This window comes from Stegodyphus dumicola, chromosome X2 (assembly GCF_044657685.1).
Source record: "Stegodyphus dumicola isolate Sdum_Otavi_A_Nest chromosome X2, ASM4465768v1".
Taxonomy (NCBI): Eukaryota; Metazoa; Arthropoda; class Arachnida; order Araneae; family Eresidae; genus Stegodyphus; species Stegodyphus dumicola.
The window spans coordinates 90595128-90607646 of record NC_140781.1 but is presented as its reverse complement, the minus strand read 5'-3'; positions in this window follow the sequence as shown (position 1 = coordinate 90607646).

The window sequence follows — 12519 nt, the reverse complement described above, 5'->3', positions numbered from 1 at the left end:
TCTTAAACTTCAGGGGGAAGAAGAACTAAACTAAAGTCTTTGAATTAAACAGTATTATAAATTCATTTTAAATCAAAATTTATTTTGTGAAAACATTATACAAATATAAGGAATATACATTTTTACCATAATGTAATGTACGTTTTGCTACTTTGAAAATCTGGAGAACTGAAACACTCATTTTTTAAATCTCATCGAGCTTAAAGTAGTTTCTAAATTAGATGTTTTGAGTGCATTTATAATTAGGCCAACTACTTCATTCACTTCAAACCCATTACATAATACTAGTAATTAAGAAAAATGGTAAAAGATTGCAAATATGTTAAATAACAATTCTATTGATCTAGTAATCGAAGTAACTTATTTTTATCCTAATTAAGATCAAGAATATCACAAAAAGCCAAGCCATTTGAATAGTCCTAGACAAAAAAAAATCATGAACTGTTAAACTTTTAAAAAGATAAATTCCTCTTTCCCATCTACTTAAAGATGTGAAAGAGGATTTTCAACAATGAACTTGTTAAAATCAATGTTAAGATACAGGATAACAAATCAACATTCTAACGACTGCAAGGATTTAGCCATAACATCGCATGTACCAAAGGGGAAAAAAAAAACTCGCAGAAAAAATGCAGTGTTAAATTTCACATTAAAATATGATTTCCCTGTAATTAACTTTCATCTTGCTGAATTTTTTGTAAATAATACAAAGATTATACCTTTTCTATAACATATTATATCACACACTTTTATACTTTGTGTAATGCATTTTCTTTAACATATTTATATCACACATTTTTATACTTTGTGTAATGTGAATGCAATTTTAATTCTTTATCTAATTCTTTATCTAATTAGCTAATTTTGCTAATAGGGTTATCTAATTTTGCTATCTAGGTAACATAATTTAAACACACATTTTCAGTAAAAATTGCAGAATAACAGCTTCTATTTCCCTGAAGACGTAACACCTCGCTATTCCAGCTATGATACATACTGCATACTGTCAGAGAGAAATTCCTTTCTTAAACAGGGAATCCATATACTTTAATGTGTTTTGACAAAAGTACTGTTTATGACTAAACCATGGTCCAGGAATAAAATACTTCATAGTAAATCCATCTAAATTTTTATTATTTCCGGTCATCTGTATAGACTGTTTATTTATCACGACTAAACTCCCAAACTGCATTCTACATACCTCATATGATTCTTCAAGTCACGTTTCGTAGCCTATCGTTTTTACCACAGCAGTTAATTGCTGAGGGCAGACCTGTAAAGCGTGATTTTGCGTATAGCAGTACCTTAAAGGATTCCATTTAATTTTTCCACTCCTAGAATTTCATTCATACGTGGTTCAACATTCATCCATCAACACCGGAAAGAATTTCTCTCCTACTTTAAACAGTTTCCATCGACTGAAAATGAAGTCCAAAAAATCTTACAAATGTCAAAAGCGAAGGATGCCCAAGAATTTTCACATATGGATGATAGAAAAGTCAAACAATGAATAAGAAAATTACAAAAGAAGAATTGGGTGCTTATAAAACCCCTTGATAATAAAAGCGCTCATTACGAAGAAGAGCTTTTAACTGAAGAGAAGATGAAAGAATTGTTAAACAACAGAAAAGCAATGCCTGATCTTCTAGCGGAGATTGACCAAATTAAAGAAAAAAACCGGACACTTTAAAAGAGCTACTGGGAAACATGTGCTCTTTAAAGCAACACGGTTACAGTTGCATCAGTCATTCTTATAAGCAAAAGACATCAGCTTTTTCAAAAAAATAATTCTGTCATGTATTTGTCAAGACAACGGAAATTGTCTTGGCAAATACATGACAAGTCCAAAAGAAACTTTCAGAGTGCTTCACAAAACAAAGTTGAAAGTTAATCTGCAGAATCTTACTTCTATAATAATAAAACATCTCTGATTTGATTTCAAGATGAATTTTTATTTATCGAATCAATTTTAAATAGATCTTTGCAAATTGGTTCATAAAACTTCACAATATGTCAAAATAGTTCAGATTAAGGAAAACATATAATAAAGTATGCTTAAAACAACTAAGAAAAAGCACATTTTGAGCATCCCTTAAGAGAAGACAATTCGGTTCCAATAACTTTCTTTACGAGTACTCATTAAATTTTTATTTACATTTCTTTTTTGTTCAACATTTAAGTTTCAATGGTTTTAAGATAAACAGCACTTGACAGAGAGACTCTAAATTCGGGAAAAACTGAAACCAAATTGGTTTATACACAGGCAGTGCAATTACACTGGCCTGTTGGGAACAGAAGACCCCGTTGGACAGGGAAAATGTTAGGAAAGAGAGAGAGGAAAATGTTTAGCCTCCTCATCGTAATGCGAAAGGAGGCCACTTGGGAGAAAATTACACTACAGCAGTAATTCTGAAACCACTACGAAGCAACAAAACTCTAATAATTCTCAGACTTCTGATAATTATAGTGTGATTAACAGTTCAACCTCACTTCGAATATTACAATACAATATAAAGAAAAAACCAATTCAGACACTCCAATATGGAACTCAAAACCTAAGAAATTAATGCATAAATGCTACCCTAAACATTAAAATATAATGTGAAGCGTTTATGTAAAATAAATAACTAGTAAAACGCCAATACAAAGCAACATGTGAAAAGGGACATACAAATTATGACATTAAAGCATTTCTAGTTAAAATAAAGTTGATATAAAACAAGAATTACCAGCCACAGATGTCTTTTGCTCTGCACTATTTCTCCATTCTTTTCATCATCGTTCTTTTTCTTTCACGGTATCATGTTCTGCAATCCAAGAGTGCACAAAAATGATGACAAATTACACTAGAAGAGGCCAAGGGGGAAAAAAGGAACCATTATATTTTAACTACTTTGATATTAAAGAATAATTATACACAAAGAGAAATATATAATTATTGTTTCTTAATATATAAAACTTCAAAAGTAGCCTTCTTTGTTTTAAACTCCAGCAATGTGCTACATTCTTACTAAAATCATGAATGCAGTTGATAGAAAAGCAAATGCTTTTCCTAATACGACAGAAGTACAGTAAGCGAAAGGGGTTTTTAATATATGGGTACAACATGAATAATGAAAGAAAAAAAAATTTAGACAGTTATTACGGATACACAGAATAAGAGGGATAATGATCTTCGAGAAGAGTAAATAATTTCAGTGCTGGTAGAAAGATGGCACCAAAAGACAATAAGCAGGCAATTTTAAATCAAAAATAAACAAAATAAACTTTACTGTTAGCTTTGAAGCAGGTGTTATATTTAAAAATACCTTAGTTCACACACAGAATTAGTCAAATAACCGATCAAAATAGAGTAAGAATCAAACTCACAATATATTAACATTGAAAGAGCTATACATATATATATTAAAAGATTTTTTTAAAAAAAGGGCACAAAAGCACCATTCTAAAAACAGATTTCGAAGACTATCTTGGAAACAAAAGTCATATACCATAAACAAAATATTTCATTCAGAATTTTAACGTGAAAACCGTTTCTAAATTTAAGTTCTTTACTTACGTACTCTCATCCACTAGAGAGGACAGCTTAGTCCGATGTGCAAAAAATTATCCTGAAATATTACCAGGTCACTTTAATGAAATTATAGCAATATTTCACTCAGGGAAAGAACATATTGTTTATCTGCCCGGGTTTGAGCTCAGCTTTAATACAGCACGCCAAAACACATCAAATGCCATTGAATGATACAGCATTTTGAAATGTTGCAAAAAATTTAAATGCAATTTCGTGGAAGAGCTATTGCAATTACCTACATACTAAAATTTTGACCACAAATTCAAGAAAACTAAGATGTACTAATGTAGGGATGCTCAACTTATTGTACTATAAAACCTAAACATAGGAATGACATTTTGTCAGCTATGTGAGATGTCCAATACCGAGAAATTCCGTTAAATTGCAGAATAGAACCTGCGTCTGAAAACAGACGAAAGGTAAAACATAATTCAAATACTTTACTTTTAGCCTTGATGCAGGTATTCTATATTAAACTGTCTTAATTCACATACAGAATTAGTAATATAATAGCTCAAAATGTTGTAAGAACCAAACACGCATTATATAAACATTAAAAAATTGATATACATTTATTAGTATTACGAGGATTTATTCTGAAATATCATAATGTCACTTTCAAAGAAACGATAGAAATTTTCACTCAGGGAAGGGACATTCTGTCTGGCTGCCCGGGTTCCATCCCAGCTTCTCTTATAAAAGTTTCATAGAAGAATTTTAAAAATCCAGAAACAAAACTTATGAAGAAATTTTTGAACATACAGGGTTCTATGATTTAGCCATTCTTACAGACATAATAACTAAATCTTAAACTTCAGGGGGAAGAAGAACTAAACTAAAGTCTTTGAATTAAACAGTATTATAAATTCATTTTAAATCAAAATTTATTTTGTGAAAACATTATACAAATATAAGGAATATACATTTTTACCATAATGTAATGTACGTTTTGCTACTTTGAAAATCTGGAGAACTGAAACACTCATTTTTTAAATCTCATCGAGCTTAAAGTAGTTTCTAAATTAGATGTTTTGAGTGCATTTATAATTAGGCCAACTACTTCATTCACTTCAAACCCATTACATAATACTAGTAATTAAGAAAAATGGTAAAAGATTGCAAATATGTTAAATAACAATTCTATTGATCTAGTAATCGAAGTAACTTATTTTTATCCTAATTAAGATCAAGAATATCACAAAAAGCCAAGCCATTTGAATAGTCCTAGACAAAAAAAAATCATGAACTGTTAAACTTTTAAAAAGATAAATTCCTCTTTCCCATCTACTTAAAGATGTGAAAGAGGATTTTCAACAATGAACTTGTTAAAATCAATGTTAAGATACAGGATAACAAATCAACATTCTAACGACTGCAAGGATTTAGCCATAACATCGCATGTACCAAAGGGGAAAAAAAAAACTCGCAGAAAAAATGCAGTGTTAAATTTCACATTAAAATATGATTTCCCTGTAATTAACTTTCATCTTGCTGAATTTTTTGTAAATAATACAAAGATTATACCTTTTCTATAACATATTATATCACACACTTTTATACTTTGTGTAATGCATTTTCTTTAACATATTTATATCACACATTTTTATACTTTGTGTAATGTGAATGCAATTTTAATTCTTTATCTAATTCTTTATCTAATTAGCTAATTTTGCTAATAGGGTTATCTAATTTTGCTATCTAGGTAACATAATTTAAACACACATTTTCAGTAAAAATTGCAGAATAACAGCTTCTATTTCCCTGAAGACGTAACACCTCGCTATTCCAGCTATGATACATACTGCATACTGTCAGAGAGAAATTCCTTTCTTAAACAGGGAATCCATATACTTTAATGTGTTTTGACAAAAGTACTGTTTATGACTAAACCATGGTCCAGGAATAAAATACTTCATAGTAAATCCATCTAAATTTTTATTATTTCCGGTCATCTGTATAGACTGTTTATTTATCACGACTAAACTCCCAAACTGCATTCTACATACCTCATATGATTCTTCAAGTCACGTTTCGTAGCCTATCGTTTTTACCACAGCAGTTAATTGCTGAGGGCAGACCTGTAAAGCGTGATTTTGCGTATAGCAGTACCTTAAAGGATTCCATTTAATTTTTCCACTCCTAGAATTTCATTCATACGTGGTTCAACATTCATCCATCAACACCGGAAAGAATTTCTCTCCTACTTTAAACAGTTTCCATCGACTGAAAATGAAGTCCAAAAAATCTTACAAATGTCAAAAGCGAAGGATGCCCAAGAATTTTCACATATGGATGATAGAAAAGTCAAACAATGAATAAGAAAATTACAAAAGAAGAATTGGGTGCTTATAAAACCCCTTGATAATAAAAGCGCTCATTACGAAGAAGAGCTTTTAACTGAAGAGAAGATGAAGGAATTGTTAAACAACAGAAAAGCAATGCCTGATCTTCTAGCGGAGATTGACCAAATTAAAGAAAAAAACCGGACACTTTAAAAGAGCTACTGGGAAACATGTGCTCTTTAAAGCAACACGGTTACAGTTGCATCAGTCATTCTTATAAGCAAAAGACATCAGCTTTTTCAAAAAAATAATTCTGTCATGTATTTGTCAAGACAACGGAAATTGTCTTGGCAAATACATGACAAGTCCAAAAGAAACTTTCAGAGTGCTTCACAAAACAAAGTTGAAAGTTAATCTGCAGAATCTTACTTCTATAATAATAAAACATCTCTGATTTGATTTCAAGATGAATTTTTATTTATCGAATCAATTTTAAATAGATCTTTGCAAATTGGTTCATAAAACTTCACAGTATGTCAAAATAGTTCAGATTAAGGAAAACATATAATAAAGTATGCTTAAAACAACTAAGAAAAAGCACATTTTGAGCATCCCTTAAGAGAAGACAATTCGGTTCCAATAACTTTCTTTATGAGTACTCATTAAATTTTTATTTACATTTCTTTTCTGTTCAACATTTAAGTTTCAATGGTTTTAAGATAAACAGCACTTGACAGAGAGACTCTAAATTCGGGAAAAACTGAAACCAAATTGGTTTATACACAGGCAGTGCAATTACACTGGCCTGTTGGGAACAGAAGACCCCGTTGGACAGGGAAAATGTTAGGAAAGAGAGAGAGGAAAATGTTTAGCCTCCTCATCGTAATGCGAAAGGAGGCCACTTGGGAGAAAATTACACTACAGCAGTAATTCTGAAACCACTACGAAGCAACAAAACTCTAATAATTCTCAGACTTCTGATAATTATAGTGTGATTAACAGTTCAACCTCACTTCGAATATTACAATACAATATAAAGAAAAAACCAATTCAGACACTCCAATATGGAACTCAAAACCTAAGAAATTAATGCATAAATGCTACCCTAAACATTAAAATATAATGTGAAGCGTTTATGTAAAATAAATAACTAGTAAAACGCCAATACAAAGCAACATGTGAAAAGGGACATACAAATTATGACATTAAAGCATTTCTAGTTAAAATAAAGTTGATATAAAACAAGAATTACCAGCCACAGATGTCTTTTGCTCTGCACTATTTCTCCATTCTTTTCATCATCGTTCTTTTTCTTTCACGGTATCATGTTCTGCAATCCAAGAGTGCACAAAAATGATGACAAATTACACTAGAAGAGGCCAAGGGGGAAAAAAGGAACCATTATATTTTAACTACTTTGATATTAAAGAATAATTATACACAAAGAGAAATATATAATTATTGTTTCTTAATATATAAAACTTCAAAAGTAGCCTTCTTTGTTTTAAACTCCAGCAATGTGCTACATTCTTACTAAAATCATGAATGCAGTTGATAGAAAAGCAAATGCTTTTCCTAATACGACAGAAGTACAGTAAGCGAAAGGGGTTTTTAATATATGGGTACAACATGAATAATGAAAGAAAAAAAAATTTAGACAGTTATTACGGATACACAGAATAAGAGGGATAATGATCTTCGAGAAGAGTAAATAATTTCAGTGCTGGTAGAAAGATGGCACCAAAAGACAATAAGCAGGCAATTTTAAATCAAAAATAAACAAAATAAACTTTACTGTTAGCTTTGAAGCAGGTGTTATATTTAAAAATACCTTAGTTCACACACAGAATTAGTCAGATAACCGATCAAAATAGAGTAAGAATCAAACTCACAATATATTAACATTGAAAGAGCTATACATATATATATTAAAAGATTTTTTTAAAAAAAGGGCACAAAAGCACCATTCTAAAAACAGATTTCGAAGACTATCTTGGAAACAAAAGTCATATACCATAAACAAAATATTTCATTCAGAATTTTAACGTGAAAACCGTTTCTAAATTTAAGTTCTTTACTTACGTACTCTCATCCACTAGAGAGGACAGCTTAGTCCGATGTGCAAAAAATTATCCTGAAATATTACCAGGTCACTTTAATGAAATTATAGCAATATTTCACTCAGGGAAAGAACATATTGTTTATCTGCCCGGGTTTGAGCTCAGCTTTAATACAGCACGCCAAAACACATCAAATGCCATTGAATGATACAGCATTTTGAAATGTTGCAAAAAATTTAAATGCAATTTCGTGGAAGAGCTATTGCAATTACCTACATACTAAAATTTTGACCACAAATTCAAGAAAACTAAGATGTACTAATGTAGGGATGCTCAACTTATTGTACTATAAAACCTAAACATAGGAATGACATTTTGTCAGCTATGTGAGATGTCCAATACCGAGAAATTCCGTTAAATTGCAGAATAGAACCTGCGTCTGAAAACAGACGAAAGGTAAAACATAATTCAAATACTTTACTTTTAGCCTTGATGCAGGTATTCTATATTAAACTGTCTTAATTCACATACAGAATTAGTAATATAATAGCTCAAAATGTTGTAAGAACCAAACACGCATTATATAAACATTAAAAAATTGATATACATTTATTAGTATTACGAGGATTTATTCTGAAATATCATAATGTCACTTTCAAAGAAACGATAGAAATTTTCACTCAGGGAAGGGACATTCTGTCTGGCTGCCCGGGTTCCATCCCAGCTTCTCTTATAAAAGTTTCATAGAAGAATTTTAAAAATCCAGAAACAAAACTTATGAAGAAATTTTTGAACATACAGGGTTCTATGATTTAGCCATTCTTACAGACATAATAACTAAATCTTAAACTTCAGGGGGAAGAAGAACTAAACTAAAGTCTTTGAATTAAACAGTATTATAAATTCATTTTAAATCAAAATTTATTTTGTGAAAACATTATACAAATATAAGGAATATACATTTTTACCATAATGTAATGTACGTTTTGCTACTTTGAAAATCTGGAGAACTGAAACACTCATTTTTTAAATCTCATCGAGCTTAAAGTAGTTTCTAAATTAGATGTTTTGAGTGCATTTATAATTAGGCCAACTACTTCATTCACTTCAAACCCATTACATAATACTAGTAATTAAGAAAAATGGTAAAAGATTGCAAATATGTTAAATAACAATTCTATTGATCTAGTAATCGAAGTAACTTATTTTTATCCTAATTAAGATCAAGAATATCACAAAAAGCCAAGCCATTTGAATAGTCCTAGACAAAAAAAAATCATGAACTGTTAAACTTTTAAAAAGATAAATTCCTCTTTCCCATCTACTTAAAGATGTGAAAGAGGATTTTCAACAATGAACTTGTTAAAATCAATGTTAAGATACAGGATAACAAATCAACATTCTAACGACTGCAAGGATTTAGCCATAACATCGCATGTACCAAAGGGGAAAAAAAAAACTCGCAGAAAAAATGCAGTGTTAAATTTCACATTAAAATATGATTTCCCTGTAATTAACTTTCATCTTGCTGAATTTTTTGTAAATAATACAAAGATTATACCTTTTCTATAACATATTATATCACACACTTTTATACTTTGTGTAATGCATTTTCTTTAACATATTTATATCACACATTTTTATACTTTGTGTAATGTGAATGCAATTTTAATTCTTTATCTAATTCTTTATCTAATTAGCTAATTTTGCTAATAGGGTTATCTAATTTTGCTATCTAGGTAACATAATTTAAACACACATTTTCAGTAAAAATTGCAGAATAACAGCTTCTATTTCCCTGAAGACGTAACACCTCGCTATTCCAGCTATGATACATACTGCATACTGTCAGAGAGAAATTCCTTTCTTAAACAGGGAATCCATATACTTTAATGTGTTTTGACAAAAGTACTGTTTATGACTAAACCATGGTCCAGGAATAAAATACTTCATAGTAAATCCATCTAAATTTTTATTATTTCCGGTCATCTGTATAGACTGTTTATTTATCACGACTAAACTCCCAAACTGCATTCTACATACCTCATATGATTCTTCAAGTCACGTTTCGTAGCCTATCGTTTTTACCACAGCAGTTAATTGCTGAGGGCAGACCTGTAAAGCGTGATTTTGCGTATAGCAGTACCTTAAAGGATTCCATTTAATTTTTCCACTCCTAGAATTTCATTCATACGTGGTTCAACATTCATCCATCAACACCGGAAAGAATTTCTCTCCTACTTTAAACAGTTTCCATCGACTGAAAATGAAGTCCAAAAAATCTTACAAATGTCAAAAGCGAAGGATGCCCAAGAATTTTCACATATGGATGATAGAAAAGTCAAACAATGAATAAGAAAATTACAAAAGAAGAATTGGGTGCTTATAAAACCCCTTGATAATAAAAGCGCTCATTACGAAGAAGAGCTTTTAACTGAAGAGAAGATGAAGGAATTGTTAAACAACAGAAAAGCAATGCCTGATCTTCTAGCGGAGATTGACCAAATTAAAGAAAAAAACCGGACACTTTAAAAGAGCTACTGGGAAACATGTGCTCTTTAAAGCAACACGGTTACAGTTGCATCAGTCATTCTTATAAGCAAAAGACATCAGCTTTTTCAAAAAAATAATTCTGTCATGTATTTGTCAAGACAACGGAAATTGTCTTGGCAAATACATGACAAGTCCAAAAGAAACTTTCAGAGTGCTTCACAAAACAAAGTTGAAAGTTAATCTGCAGAATCTTACTTCTATAATAATAAAACATCTCTGATTTGATTTCAAGATGAATTTTTATTTATCGAATCAATTTTAAATAGATCTTTGCAAATTGGTTCATAAAACTTCACAATATGTCAAAATAGTTCAGATTAAGGAAAACATATAATAAAGTATGCTTAAAACAACTAAGAAAAAGCACATTTTGAGCATCCCTTAAGAGAAGACAATTCGGTTCCAATAACTTTCTTTACGAGTACTCATTAAATTTTTATTTACATTTCTTTTTTGTTCAACATTTAAGTTTCAATGGTTTTAAGATAAACAGCACTTGACAGAGAGACTCTAAATTCGGGAAAAACTGAAACCAAATTGGTTTATACACAGGCAGTGCAATTACACTGGCCTGTTGGGAACAGAAGACCCCGTTGGACAGGGAAAATGTTAGGAAAGAGAGAGAGGAAAATGTTTAGCCTCCTCATCGTAATGCGAAAGGAGGCCACTTGGGAGAAAATTACACTACAGCAGTAATTCTGAAACCACTACGAAGCAACAAAACTCTAATAATTCTCAGACTTCTGATAATTATAGTGTGATTAACAGTTCAACCTCACTTCGAATATTACAATACAATATAAAGAAAAAACCAATTCAGACACTCCAATATGGAACTCAAAACCTAAGAAATTAATGCATAAATGCTACCCTAAACATTAAAATATAATGTGAAGCGTTTATGTAAAATAAATAACTAGTAAAACGCCAATACAAAGCAACATGTGAAAAGGGACATACAAATTATGACATTAAAGCATTTCTAGTTAAAATAAAGTTGATATAAAACAAGAATTACCAGCCACAGATGTCTTTTGCTCTGCACTATTTCTCCATTCTTTTCATCATCGTTCTTTTTCTTTCACGGTATCATGTTCTGCAATCCAAGAGTGCACAAAAATGATGACAAATTACACTAGAAGAGGCCAAGGGGGAAAAAAGGAACCATTATATTTTAACTACTTTGATATTAAAGAATAATTATACACAAAGAGAAATATATAATTATTGTTTCTTAATATATAAAACTTCAAAAGTAGCCTTCTTTGTTTTAAACTCCAGCAATGTGCTACATTCTTACTAAAATCATGAATGCAGTTGATAGAAAAGCAAATGCTTTTCCTAATACGACAGAAGTACAGTAAGCGAAAGGGGTTTTTAATATATGGGTACAACATGAATAATGAAAGAAAAAAAAATTTAGACAGTTATTACGGATACACAGAATAAGAGGGATAATGATCTTCGAGAAGAGTAAATAATTTCAGTGCTGGTAGAAAGATGGCACCAAAAGACAATAAGCAGGCAATTTTAAATCAAAAATAAACAAAATAAACTTTACTGTTAGCTTTGAAGCAGGTGTTATATTTAAAAATACCTTAGTTCACACACAGAATTAGTCAAATAACCGATCAAAATAGAGTAAGAATCAAACTCACAATATATTAACATTGAAAGAGCTATACATATATATATTAAAAGATTTTTTTAAAAAAAGGGCACAAAAGCACCATTCTAAAAACAGATTTCGAAGACTATCTTGGAAACAAAAGTCATATACCATAAACAAAATATTTCATTCAGAATTTTAACGTGAAAACCGTTTCTAAATTTAAGTTCTTTACTTACGTACTCTCATCCACTAGAGAGGACAGCTTAGTCCGATGTGCAAAAAATTATCCTGAAATATTACCAGGTCACTTTAATGAAATTATAGCAATATTTCACTCAGGGAAAGAACATATTGTTTATCTGCCCGGGTTTGAGCTCAGCTTTAATACAGCACGCCAAAACACATCAAATGCCATTGAATGATACAGCATTTTGAAAT